The sequence below is a fragment of the Pleurodeles waltl genome, chromosome 4_2 (genome assembly GCF_031143425.1).
Source record: "Pleurodeles waltl isolate 20211129_DDA chromosome 4_2, aPleWal1.hap1.20221129, whole genome shotgun sequence".
NCBI lineage: Eukaryota > Metazoa > Chordata > Amphibia > Caudata > Salamandridae > Pleurodeles > Pleurodeles waltl.
The window spans coordinates 680,486,598-680,500,991 of record NC_090443.1 but is presented as its reverse complement, the minus strand read 5'-3'; positions in this window follow the sequence as shown (position 1 = coordinate 680,500,991).

The following is a 14,394-nucleotide window of genomic DNA, read 5'->3' as shown; positions in this document are numbered from 1 at the left end:
TTTTGGAATCATTAGAGAGCAAAGGGTTTCAGTCTCCACCTATAACAGCCCACTGTAAACATCTTGCTTCTGTAGAAACAATAATAATTGTATATATTTGGAAATAGCCTTACACACAGTGCTTTAAATGGGCCGGTACTGTCCGGTACTGAGTACCGGCACTTTTTTATTTGGAGAGGGAGAGTACCGGCACATCTCAAGAAAAACGCAATATTTTTAATTGGAGAGTACCGGCACTTCTCGGAAACAAGCAGGTACTCTGGCACAGAGTACCTGCACTTTAATTTTTGCATTTCAAGCACTGCTTACACAGAGATGCAATATTAATTCTGTTATCTTCTATTAACAATGTTATATCATGTACAGCTTTTTTAAGCGAGCAAACCTGTAAAACTGTACGCTTTAAGAAAATAATTTATCTGTTCCTCACACCAAATGCTGCATTTAAATACCTGAAAATGATCATACTGTCTGAAACTAACTCAAGTTGCATCATCGGTTTTAATGCCTGTCACTGTTTAGGGACATATTTCTTCACACTGATTTCTAAATATTTTTCATTTGCCGGTTTATATTACCCTAAAGCTTTTATGCTTTAACTTGCATCGGAGGCTATCGATTGTTTGTGTCAACTGCTCAAAGGGCTGTAAGTTTAGTTTTCATGCAGAGGTGATTGTAGCAAAATAATGCCCTAAATTTATGTTTCGTTCAATGTAAAAAAAGTTCATTTTATGCCTGCTCCACAGATCTCCAATATACTTTCCAGTCCAGTCTTTGTGTATGAAACAGAAAGAGTTGTTACCCTCCATGAGCGGACAGCCCTAACATGACCTAAATGGGGAATGGGGAACTCCGCAGGTGTCCAGGGCCTACCACCTCGGGCATTAGCTGTCTCCAATGCAGGAGTTCTGAGCCTATCAGCTCAGGCTTCATCTGATACTAGTACATGAACCGCGGGCCTCAGCCAAAAGCAGAGCACAAAGCAAAAGTGTCACTGAGCCACTCCACATCTTTAAGCCACTTAAGACAAGTCACTCAGCACGGCTCCAGACACCTGCTTGCCAATCAATAAATGGCAATGCTTGAATATATCTAACCCACTGGTTGCCACATTCCACTCTATCTTTGTTACCTTGCTTTGACCTCGGTAGGCAAGGACTGAACTTCCCTTGCTGGGGCTTGATTTTGCATTTGGTCAGCCCGTGTCTGTGGTGGTACAGGGTACAAAAAGCTGATAGACTGGAATGCAACACAGACTAATTAACAGTGGTAGAGATTAATTAAATAATTCCAGTTAGCAGTTCTTGATTTTTCAGTCTTTTTCCATTATCCCTTCTGAATGACACCTTCCATCACTTCTTGACCGGTGAAATTATGAGAAAGACACAATCAACTTTTTCATGTTCACTTTCCGATCCCAGACTGGTAGCAGTGTGCACACACATAGAATATTGCCATGCACCTGTTCTTATGTCATTTGTGCTTTACTTATATACCATGTACAAACAAGATGCCGTAAAACAAAAAACAATAAAAGAAACAAGAATCATCATTAAATCTTGAATGTATGGTTCAGATTCTTAGCAATATCTGAAAACAGAAGGAAACTTTTACTATGCTTCAAAAGTTTTAAATCCAAAGGCTCATACCCCAGGTCAAAAATGAAGATCATCCAGCAGTCATTCTGCCGTCATTCTATGACATGAGCTGAGCTATTCCTGTAATTATCTGGCAACGTCATTGCAAGCTATCCTGAAGTATGCGTATAAGGTAAAATATTTAAATGAAATGACTCTAGTGTCATCACTACTCCAGGATTAGTTCCTGATGACTTCAGTGTAAAACAGTTGATGATAATTTCCTACTGCAGGATAATTCCATCATGATATCAGGATTAGGCTGTTTGGATTCCCTATTGATCACTTCAGTGGAAAACATGTGATGGTCTTGTTCTACTACAGGATGATCCCATGATGATTTCAGGATTAGGCTCCATTACTCGAGGATGATTCTATGAGTATTTCAGGATGTGTCTGTATTATTACAGAATAATCTTGTGATGACTTCAGAATGAGGCATTATTACTCAAGGATGATCCCAAGATAATTTAAGAATGAGACTTTGCTAGTTATTGGCCACTTAATGATGGAGATATATTACCTCAAGATGGAATCTGGCTGTATTACTGCATGGTGATTTCAAGATGGAGATGTATTACTCTAGGACAGTGTTTACCAAACTGTGCGTCTTGAGCTGATTATTGGTGGGTCACAAAAATCAGAACAATAAATAATGATGCCTTTATATTCTGTGTTTACCTTGTCATATTTGCCAGTGATTCAAAGACAGAGGTCAAATGTCAAGCTGCTTTATTATGCTAACATGGGGATTGATTTTGACTTTTCTTTCTCTGACAGCAAAGTGGGAGGAGTTTTCAAAGTGAAGTATGTAACAACATAGGATGTTAAGTTTTTGCAATACACATCAGAAAGAAAATACCTGTAAATTAACAATATGCATCCAGCAGTTAGGCAAGCAAACATTATGCACATTTTTGGTAATCATGAAGTGTACTGGAAACAGAAATATAACAGGATCAACACAAATCAAAACATTTGCTTGGTGATGCACAAATGATAAATATTCACAGAAACTAAATTTCCACACACTATGATCTGTGTGCTATTTAGTTTTATCAGTTCAACCATAAGCCTGTGCAAATTTAATGATCATTTCAATGGAAAATGTGCTGTCTGTTAATGGGAATATGTGGTCCTTTCATTTCTTTTAAGTTTGCTTTGTACTTCTACTACATAAATTGAACAAAACTGGGTTCAAAGAAGCTGTGATGACAGTATCTTTGTATTAGCTTTCTCTGCCAGTTTTTCTACTTGCCAAGTACTTGACTCTTTTTCTTTCTCTTGGTTCAGGTAAACCCGATAACTTTGCAAGTGACGTTTTCCACAAATGTAATCATAGAGATGGTGCTTATCACCCCTCTTGAACCATTGATGGGTATTTACCACACTTAGGAGCTGATAGGTTTACTTGGTTGTGTTTTTCTCTCAGTGGGCAAGTAGGATGATTGCCAGCTGCTCAGTATAAATGCGTAATTATTGAAGGTTGTAAACAGCCATATTGCCTTAAAGCTTCTTAACCTGCTCACCAGACATTCCTATCCCACAACTGAGGCAAAGGTGATACTTAGCATCTAAAAGCATGGCTTTTGAAAACCTATTGGTTTCATAGAAACCCTTCACTTTCAAAGATAGACTGCTCTTTGCATGGCATGCATTCCCCATTAGAGTAACAAAATGCATGGCATGCATTGCCCATTAGAGTAACAAAACTGGGTATAATCTGACAGATTATGGAAACTTGGCTGATACCGAAACGTTCCTGGTCTATTTTCCTGTAATTCACAGTCTCCTTTAATACATTATTTTACAGACTCAATTGAAAGCTGAATTCCGATGTTTCCTTCAGTAGAGACTCCCTACTTTAAGATTCTTGACCAACCATTGGTAAGCCACTTACCAATTCTCCTTGGCTCCAAATCCAGTCTGGTCACACTAGTCTGCATCCTCAGTCCAGCCAGTCTTTAAAACAAGTTTTTAGGTGACTCCATGTCAGGACTATGGGCAATATAGGTATTTTCTCCAATATGTGGGTTTGATGATTGTTCTTTTAAAATAAGTATTCAGTGTAGAGATTCCATCTGTGTACTGTTTTTTGACAGTGAGCATTGTGGTTGATGCATTAAAAGCTTTCATAAGGGTAGATGTACTATCATTGGTTGCTTACTACTAAAATTACTGTCTTCCAATTTAGAAAATCGATTTCAAGGAATATCATTACTGAGAAAACATTTAATCTAAGCTGTTTAATGTCAGTTATCAGAAACAAATGATATTTATCATTTCAAAGAAACTAATTCATACAATATCGGTTTTTTCAAATAGGCTTTGGGGTGCTTACTGCTTAAGATGTAAATGCAGTGGTTGCAGGTCTCACTACTTCTAACCTCCTTCCATACCTGAAATCTAAAAACCCATTTTTATGTCTAACCCCCACCCATTCCTCACCCCTTAAACCTCCACCACCCCCAAACTCCAACGATCCCAGAACCTTTAAAAAACCCTCACCACCCTTAAACAGCACCCATCCGTTACCCTTAAGAAACCCTTACCACCCCTACTCTCTACCCATCCCTAAACACCAAGCCCCCACGGCGGCCGCCACAAATCTCAAGGGGAGGGGCAGAAGGAAAGAGAGGGGGAAGGAGCCGGAGATGGTGGGGGGAAAATAATTTGTTTTTAAAACTTACCTTACTGCTGTCTCCGTCTCATGCAGCCTCGTGCTCCTCTTTCGTCCATGTGGTGTCCCAGCATTTGCTGGAACACCAGCACAGGCTCCCTAGCAATCCTGACACTGCTTAGATGCTAAACATAGCATAAAAAAGCGTCAGGATGCCGCTCAGTCACAAGCCAGGAGTCTGTGCTGTTTCTCCAGTCCAGCTGTGTATGCAGCCAGGTCGGCGAAATTTAAGTGCACATGTGTGTTAGGCCAGCCTCAGATGGCTGGCCAAACACACATGTGCACTTAGTGCACCCTTCTCTCTTTCCCCTTCCCATGTCCCGTGGCCCAGCCCCGCCCCTCCCCTGTACTGCTGCCTTAGCCAGTAGATGAAAAATGAAACAATAGAATACTATTGTTTAATTTTTCATCTCCTGGCTGGAGAAGGAGCTGCCCCCCAAAATCCCTTTCTACGTGTAAACTCCACCCATTCCTGAATCCTTAAAAACCCTCACAACCATAAAATCCACCCAATAGTGAGTGCTGAAAACTCTTCACCATTCCTAACCTCTACCCATCACAGAACTTATAAAAATAAACAGCACCTGTAAACTCCACCCAGTCCTGGACCCTAAATCCCATTTTTATGCCTAAACACCACCCATTCCTGACCACAAAAAAACCCTCTGGACCTCTAAACATTACCCATTTTTAAACCCCAAAACTCATCACTAGTCTCAAATCCACACAGGTTTAATGTACTTCTGTATTTTTGCTTAAAAATATCTCTTGTTCCTGTAAAATGTTTTGTTTGATTTTTTGATTTATTTGTATTTCTTTAAAATGTTCTTTCCTAAAAGTTGGTTTCCCCAGACTTAATTTCCTCTATTGTGGGTTCACATTAGAGGTTTTCGGTTTTCCATTAATTCACATGCATCACTCAAGATCATCTTAGAGTAGTGGTTCTGAAACTTTTTAGGACCACATACCACTTTTTAGAATGACAAACATTCATGCCCCACATACTTTTACTGAACATGAAGCGGGGCCATTTTTCAATGTAATTAAAGCATTATGTGGTAGTGCATTCCCTTTAACAGGCAGCACATTTTCCATTGAAATGATAATACATTTGCACAGACATATGGTTTAACTGATAAAACTATATAGCACACAAATCATAATATGTGGAAATATGTTTTCTATGAATATTCATCATTTGTGAATCACCAAGTAAGTATCTTGATTTGTTTTAATCCTATTATATTTCTGTTTCCAGTACACTTCAGAAATACCAAAAAGTGTTTCATTTGTGCTTTCCCAACTGCTGTATGGTATGCATGTTGTTCATTTACAGGTATTTGCTTTATGATTTGTATTGCAAAAAATAACATCCTACATTTTACATAATTTGAAAACTCCTCTCACTTTGCTGTCAGAGAAAGAAAAGTAAACACCAATACCCATGATAACATAATAAAGCAGGTTGCCATTTGACCTCTGTCTTTGAATCACTGGCAAACATGACAAGGTAAACACAGAATTTAAAGGGATTTTTATTTACTGTTCTGAATTTTGTTACCCACCATAAATCAGCTCAAGACTCAAAGTTTGGTAACCACTGTCTTAGGGTAATACATGCCGATCTTGAAATCATCATGCAGTAATGCAGCCAGATTCGATATAGGGGTAATATATCTACATCATTACGGGGGAGCAAAGTTCCCTTCACAGTGCACACATTCCCAAGAGCACCCTTAGGAACATCTTTTCTAACCACATAGAATTGGTTAAGTGTGTTGAGGACCGTGTGAATGCTAAATAGTGTGAGCCTTGGATTCAGCCCATTTGAGGAACTTAGCACCTCCTCTTGCATGCCCCCAATACAATTCCATTGCTGCTTAAATCCTGGGGCCCTGCATATAATGCACCATATGCATCATTATTACTAGTATGTATTGAGCAAATAAACACTGTGCATTTGCTTTTACTTGTTATTAATAAAATGCTTTTGAATAAAAAAGTTAATTTATTGATCACTGAGTTACTTATTTACAGTACTCTAAAGTACATTGTATGCTTATTCGCATATCATGTGTAATAAATTGGTATGCAATAGGAAGCTACTAATTTCGAAATCACTTAAAATAATATACTTTTCTAACAAAACAAGAACTAAGTAGTGGACACGCTCTAAGTAATCAGCACTTCATATTCTTATCATTAAAAATAGTTTCATTTGGTAGAAAGTTGTGGTGCTATTGAAGTAATCATATAATAATCCTCAAATCAACCTCAGATCATCAATAACAATCTCATTTTTTGAAGTAACCATTCTCATGTCGTCAGAAACAATTCCACCCAGTAAAATAATCAGATAAGATAATTTTCAAATCATCCGCAAATCATCCGGCTCAAGTTTCTAATCACTGCCAATGACTTTAAAAGCCTGATGATGTCTGATGATGAGAAAATGACTTCTAAAATAGTTAGATGATCTTCCAATGACATTTGGATGGCTTCTAAAGTAATCCTGTTTGACATGGAATACATTACACACCTGTTCAAAACACAAACCCTTGGGCTGGATCATGAACACTGTGCACACACAAAAAATTGAGCTTTGAAAGAGCAATGGAACACTCCAGTGGGAAACATACACATGCATTTAAACAGTAACTCCAGAGACGCTATCATGATGACGTTTTTCACACTGCACTTGTACACAAAATGTCTGTGCATTTCTTTTTGCCATCTTGCGTGCATCCATTAACTCAAAATATCTCCCAGTTAATGCACGCTTTGATGACAGCAGGGCTCAGAAACAGGGCAATAATTGCCTTTTAGTGTTTCAAGTCTTAAGATGTTTGACTTCAGATGGCATCTCGAATGGACCTTTTACACCTAGATCCACTCTTTCATTCATCTTGAAATCAGTACATAGAAGGTTAAGTTCGATATTTCTTGTATCAATTTAGTGTTTGATTACTGTTATGGAGGACATCACTGCTTCAGAACATCATGTAGGGATGGCTGGGTCCCGGGGCAGTTCAGATCATTCACTTTGCATTGTAGTTCCCATTCGTACTCCTCTCAAAAGGATTATTCCTCCAGGTTTTTGTGGTAATCTGCAGTGCTTTAAATAGCAATAAAGAAGTGCAGGTTCTCACTCTTTAGAGTACCTGTTTGCTCCTGATAAGTGCTGGGTACTCTTCCATTAAGTGTATTGCAGCAGTGCTGGGAAGTGCAGGTATGCTCCTCTTCAAATTAAAGAAGTGCAGGTATTCACTACTGGACAGTATCTGCCCATTGAAAGCCCTGCTCTCTTGTAATATCATAGGTCTGTCTATTTCCATGTCAGCTCTTTGCACCTCATTTGCCAAAGTCTTAGCACATCTTTCAGAGGCTATTGATCTGTATCAGGAGGTATGCAATTGTTCCTTTCACTGGACCTGAAAGATCCTGCAATTGAGTCTACAAATCTACAAATCAATATTAGGTCACATTTTCCCAATCAGACATACACGGTCAAACTACCTATTGTTACTCCTCCCACCCGTTTTTATTACAGTTCTGTCTTGTTTGACTTTTCATCACTGTTCCTTTGGATTGCCAAGTGGCATCTCAACGCACTACTTCGGGCGCCAGTCATGACGTTTTTCATCTGCAGACAAAGTTCAGTGTAACCCCCTAAGTGGCAAGACAATAAGTGTTCAGCCAAGATAATGTCCAGAAAAGAAGGAAAGTGGATAGAGGGGGCATGGCGCAGGGAGAGCTATTCCACTTATTCAGCCTACCTCATTCACACCTTTCAATGAAACAGCCCTCTTGAATGCTGCCTCTGTATTATTTGTCACTTCACTGACACTCCTTTCTCATTGCTGATCACCATCCCTTTTCCCAGAAGTGATCCACACAGCCTCTGCCACGTTCTAGCCCCACTCCAAATCATATAATCAGCTCTCACCATGATGGCATTTCTCCTTACCTGCTGCCTCGGACATCCCTCAATCCTGTTTCTTCAGTAAGAGATGATGAATTAAAAGGGTATCTCTTCTTCACCCACCTCTAAGTGTGGTGGGCACCAAGAAAGGCTCTTAGTTTCTTCTGGCACATCACAAAGGCTTCTGGGCTCTATTCGTGTAAGGATGTGTCCAAAGTAGCTGTGTGGGCACTCATCTCTTTTTAAGATTGTCCTTTGGCTCAGTGGTTGACCATACCTCATAAATATTACTAAAATTGATGACCTGCAACTTCACAAAGAGAATCCAAAAGGAGAGGAGAAGAAAATATATTGTGATGAAACCACAGAGCCTAGACAGATGCCAGGACAGGAAATATATGTAGGATGGGTGTGTTGTTAGTCACTATAGAATCTATGCACCAGTTTTTCATAAATCCAATCTTATTGGTGTGATTATGAGACAGTGTACACCTTCTTTTGAAAATCTGACGTTGAACATATTACAATGAATATCGTTTCACAAGCTTTGCCAAGTGATTGATACAGGTGCCTTACGCCCTCTTCCCAACTTTATTATTCATATGTCATTAATTAACTAAAACACGGGATAACTGGGGATGGAAATGTGCAGTCAAATAGGTAAGCAAATAGCTGTCCTTCTCAAGTTGTAAGTGATATTGTCAAGAAAAAAAGTGCATTCATATCAGAAAAAAATACTGCTTGGAGGTCGTGCTGGTAATATTCCAAATTTGTGAACAGAATACATTTTCCAGTAACGTATGGCAAAAATATATTGGCATTACAGATGAGTGTTGCATTATGCAGAATTAAATCTGCAAAGCATGCAGTCATGTAATTCTGAAGAGCTATTTCACAGCATTATTAGGCACAGCAGGGATATGGATTTTGACACAAGATAGATTTACTTAAAGACTATTTCCCACTACCCTGAATGTAGGTTTCCAAACTAAAATGATCAAAGGAGTATCCTTGGCAGATGGCAGTCCTAAAATGACTGGATAGTCTAAATCAGAGAATGAATGTCAGAGGAGACAAGTTCTGAACACCCGCTGGAGAGCCAATTTACAGTGAATGATCCTGAAATTCAGAAAGCAAGCGGTTCCAGAGTTGTGAAATGATCACAGAAAAAGCCAGCCACTGACAGAGGAATGCAGCATGACATCTCAATTTATGTATTAACACCAAATTCAGATTTTAGTACTTCAGTCGGATGGCAGACTTTTAAGCTAACACTGCAAAAGTTAATAGAGTATTTTAAGAGAAAAAGCCATTACCCTAGAGTGGAATGAATTAATATTGCTCTCTTTAGGTTGTGTGCTAAGGTGCAAGTCAGCGTTTTCACTTTAGTAGTGACAGACAATGGGTTTGATTTACAAAGGTAAACACGTCTATGTAAGTTTACAATTGTTTGCTATTTACCAAGGAATTTCACTAGCTGTATGTTTACGACTGCTTTGTCACCTCACATAAAAAGATAGCACAGTCCTATGTTTTATGTGTGAAGACTCTGTAAAGATATTACAAGTAAAATGCCTTTGGGAATAGCAAGCAATTGTAAACTTACACAAAAATGTAGGTTTACCCTTGTGAATTAGGCCCATCGTGTGCAAACACCATGCTGAAAGCAGGGGAGCTTCAAGGTACAAAGGTATCATGCGTTTTGCTGTATTCAACAAAATATAAGTAGTTTGAATTCTAGTTTAAATCAAATTAAAAGGAGATGGGTTCTGTCTTTGCTCCGTCCTCACCCTCTTCATGACTCAAGTAACAGCAGCACACAGACTCCAAGCCTTCCCTTAGCCAATCACAACGCTGCTGTCACCAGCATGCAGCAGTGTTGTGATTGGTCTGAGTGGCCTCGTTTGGCACTCAGACAGGGAGTGGGATGGGAGCCCGTGCTCGTTCTCCACCAGGCTGTGAAATACAGCCGGGAAGAGAATGCGAAGTGTGTATGTCTGTTTGGCCGGCCAGTGACGGCCGGCTAAACTGTCATGCACTTATAGTGTACTCCAAGCCTCTTACCTGCCATTTAGCCCAGCTCCACAATGCCCCACCCTAACCTGGCTCCTGCACTGAAAAATAAAATTATATTAACACTGTGTCATTATCATTTTATTTTTATTTTTTGCTCTGCTCAAAGCAGTGGGGTGGGCTCCACCGGCTTAGCGGAGGAGCCACTACTTATTAAAAGGGTTTACTGTGATTAAGTGTTGTACGTGTTTGCCTGAGCCATTTTCTCGTCAGCTCACAGCAGTTGTCTTCTGCTGATTATATCAGTTCACATCATGAACATCATTTAAGGGTCACCAGAGGTCGCAGCTGCAACCCACCCCTGGCTTCACAGTTGTGAACCATGGCACTGCCTTTGAGACCCCTGGCTTCAGAGGTGGTAAAGTCAGTGTCAGGAACACAGTGACAGCTCAACCTTATGGACCTCAGTTGGGGCTTCGCTCCCTTTGTTTTCGATCAATTTTTTATTACACTAATAGTGAATAATTAAGTGTTATTCACTGTTAGTATAATAAAATGTGAATATGCCCTCCAGTGGCACCTGAGGAAACTACACATGCTTTTAAATGTAAGTTGTGCGCATGCTTGCAGGTCAAAGTGTGTTGATGTGAGAGAGTGTGTATGTAAGTGTGAATTTGTGTGTACGTGTATGTATCTCTGAGTGAAAGTAGAGGTCAAAGGGCACGTGATGTAATTTCCGCTAACCTTGCATTTTGGTGAATTGAGCCCATGGTTCACATGTAAAAATAATAAGGGAGCAGTTTCAGCCAGCAGGGGTGCTGGAAGTATTTTCAGGGTGGTGATTCTGACCACTGCTGACAGCTCACTAAAAACAGGATTTTGACAAATGAGTGAGTGTAGCAAACGAGGCCCTCTATTCCTCCTTGAAAGTAGAGGATTACCCAAAGACATTAATAATAGCATGGGTTCCAGTGGTACATTTTAATAAATATAGAAATAAAACGGCACATGGTCATTTGTACAAACCACTCTAAGTTACATGAGGCTTGAGATGCTTCCGATCCATTTAAAATGTTAACTATAAAAAGCTCTACTTCTCCTTGGAACGTCCTTGGTGCATTATTAAATGCCTAAAATTAATGAATCGTGTAAAAGGGAATGTACTGAAAATAATGTGGACGTTTCAGGGTGAAGGGATGAAATTGCTGGAAAAAACATGTATGTGTGAGGACGTTGTTCAATGTATTCCAGTAATGCATTGGATCTGTTCAGGATGTCATACAAAGCATTGCATTGTGGCTTTGCCTTTGATTAAACTGTAGCTCAAAGCGGAGATATTCACGAAGGAGGAATAATAATTTACTAAGGTACCGCGGTGGTGCCCTTATTTAATGCGTTTGGGTTGTTTTGACATTGCTTGGACGTCCCTTTGGGAGAACTGAGCGGCATTGTCTCATTTGTTTCACTTTTTTAGTCCTACTATACTTCTAAGCTGTGGAAAGGGAACTAGTGTATGGTTTTCAGCTCTGGGACGAGCTAACCGGGTCTCCTCATTTCACCTTCTCCTTGACCCCAGGATGGATGTCATTAAAGCTCGTGTTTTAAATCATTACATAATGTAATGTAAGTTTACACAACTAACTTAATTCTTCAATTTGATGTCAATGTTGACATACCTAATACCTTCATGATCATGTATAAATTAAAAGAAAATCAAAAGAGCTGATTTAAAGTTTGGCGGGCCGAGTTAAGTCTCGTGGAGTGCTTTACTCACATCATATGGAGGGTCCTCCTGCCCTTGAATCTAGAGTTGTCTGTCAGCCCTGCTGCCAACTATAAACATTATCAGGAACCGCCGTCAATGCAGTTCCTGTCAATGTTATAAAAATCAATGTCATAAAAGTTGGATGAACTACTCCACCAAACATGATGGCATCCCATCAAACCTTTACAATAGTTTACTATTTCCAAAAACAAACTCCCAAAGCAAGAGTTTGTCTTTGGAAAAAGCAAAAACTAATAGCTCTCACACCATGGCCGTTGTCTCTGCTAGTGATGAACAGCAAAACAAAATATAACACCGTCCACTCTAAAAAGTGTTATCTTATGTTGGAAATTTATGAGAGCACAAGTTTTAAAAGAAGTCCTGGTGCTAAAAGACTGGAGACAGCTGGGCCCAGAATATAGACTAATCAAGCTACATGTACACCTTTGACAGCCCATGCTCCGCGGGCCATCAGAGGCGTACCTCAGTGACAGAGCTAGAGGAGGCTCAGTCGCTGACATACTTAAGGTCTGCCAAACTGAAAATCAGGCGGATGAAGTTTCAGTTTGGTGTAGAGGGTACTCTGTCACTGTTGTGGAGTACTTTCTCTATCAAACTATAAATCAGCCACAAAGTTTTCAAATTGATAACTGAATACATAAGTTTGAATAGAAATACAATTTAACTGTAGCGTGTTGCAAACAGTTGAAGCCTGGTTTAACTGAAATAATCCTGTGACTGATACTTGCTTAAAGAAGGCCAAATAAACAACCCCTACTCTCAAGTTCTCTGAAATGTATCTGGGGGTGCGTAAACACCTGCTCCACCCCTACCTCCACTTCTGTCACCTCCTAGTATCGGCAAGATACATTTTATGATAGCTGTACAGTAATGGGACTAGGTCGCGCCCTTAGATATAATAATTTACTTCTACAGTCTTGAGGGACATACTCAATTCTCTGTACGTTTTTCTACCGTTTTCATCTTTGCAAGATTGAAGACTTCACTTATTACTGCTAAAGGCCTTGAAAAAGTCACAGGCGTGCCTGCCCTAGGGGGCAAATAATGTGTTGTTTTTTTGTGACTCATCATGCATATTTCTCTGAAATTTTCATAACAAAAAACCAAAGGACTTTCGGATATCAATTTAAAATCTTAATTTTGGAATTAAAATATTATATTCAAGGGCACAACCAATCCACTCAATAGATTAACCTGTTTAGAGCACTTATTTGATGCCTTGTCCCAGTTGAGCTAAACCCCAGGAATTTGACACCCCTGTTTATTTTGGGTTATTTTATGATGGTTGGTATGGAAGATACGCCCCTTCTAGCAACATACACGTCAGAATAAGACCAGAGAAAAAGAGGAGCTTTCTGTTGGACAGTTCAGAGAATATTTAATTAGTTAGGGCAAATAAACAGTGTTTAGAAATAATGTTCCCTGTAAATGCTGGATATATCATGTCACTCAAACCTCTCACTGTTGGCAAAGATAAATCAGACACTGTAAAGCAAATGAGGGAAGAAAAGTAAAGTTGCAAATCCCACCTTGCACTTGTAACCAGGCAGGGTGTGCTGTCTGGCAGAGACAGGCCCCCCTCCCACCAAATGAAAGTAGAATATATCTGCATTAGTCACTGCAAGACTGGAGCCATATAAAGGAGGATGATTTACGACCCATAATTCTTTGGATTACTGATGCAATTTGTTTAGCACTCCAGGTCCCCTTGTTCTGTGACTCTTCAGATCCAGGCATCGACTAGCCACTCCATGCCATTTGAACAGCATTTGTCTGTTCCTTTGAGAACACATCTGCACACCAAGCATTCAAGCATTCTCCACCTTCTTTTGCATCAGAATCTGAGTCCAAAGGGTTAACTTAGTACCTGTGGCTGGAACACTGAATTCTCTTCCATTACACCTCTGCCACCAGACTACGTTCTATGTTCTGTGGCATACAATGTGGTTTCTCGGAGTTTACTTTCCACAACAACTCTGGCAGTGTGTTGTTGGTGTGTTGTTGGTTCTGGATAGCTCTTGAGCAATGCTGTTTTAGACTGGGAGCACACTGAAGTGCAAGTCTATCCATAATGACCAGTGTTTACTGCGGCCACCACACGTTGTTGGGAGACTGGTACCTGTTGGAAACTAATTTAAATGTGCATGACACAAGCTTCTTTAGCTGTACCCATTGTAGCACATCTAGAAGCCCCATACAGAGAATATGTTCATTTCCATAAATGGGGCTACATACATTTGTCTAAGTGCAATTTATGTAATGGCGCTGATACATCTTTCAAATGTTTTCCTAACTATGGGTAAGCCTGTCTTGAAAGGGGCCTAGATAGCTTTTGTGATATCATTGTAAGAAATCA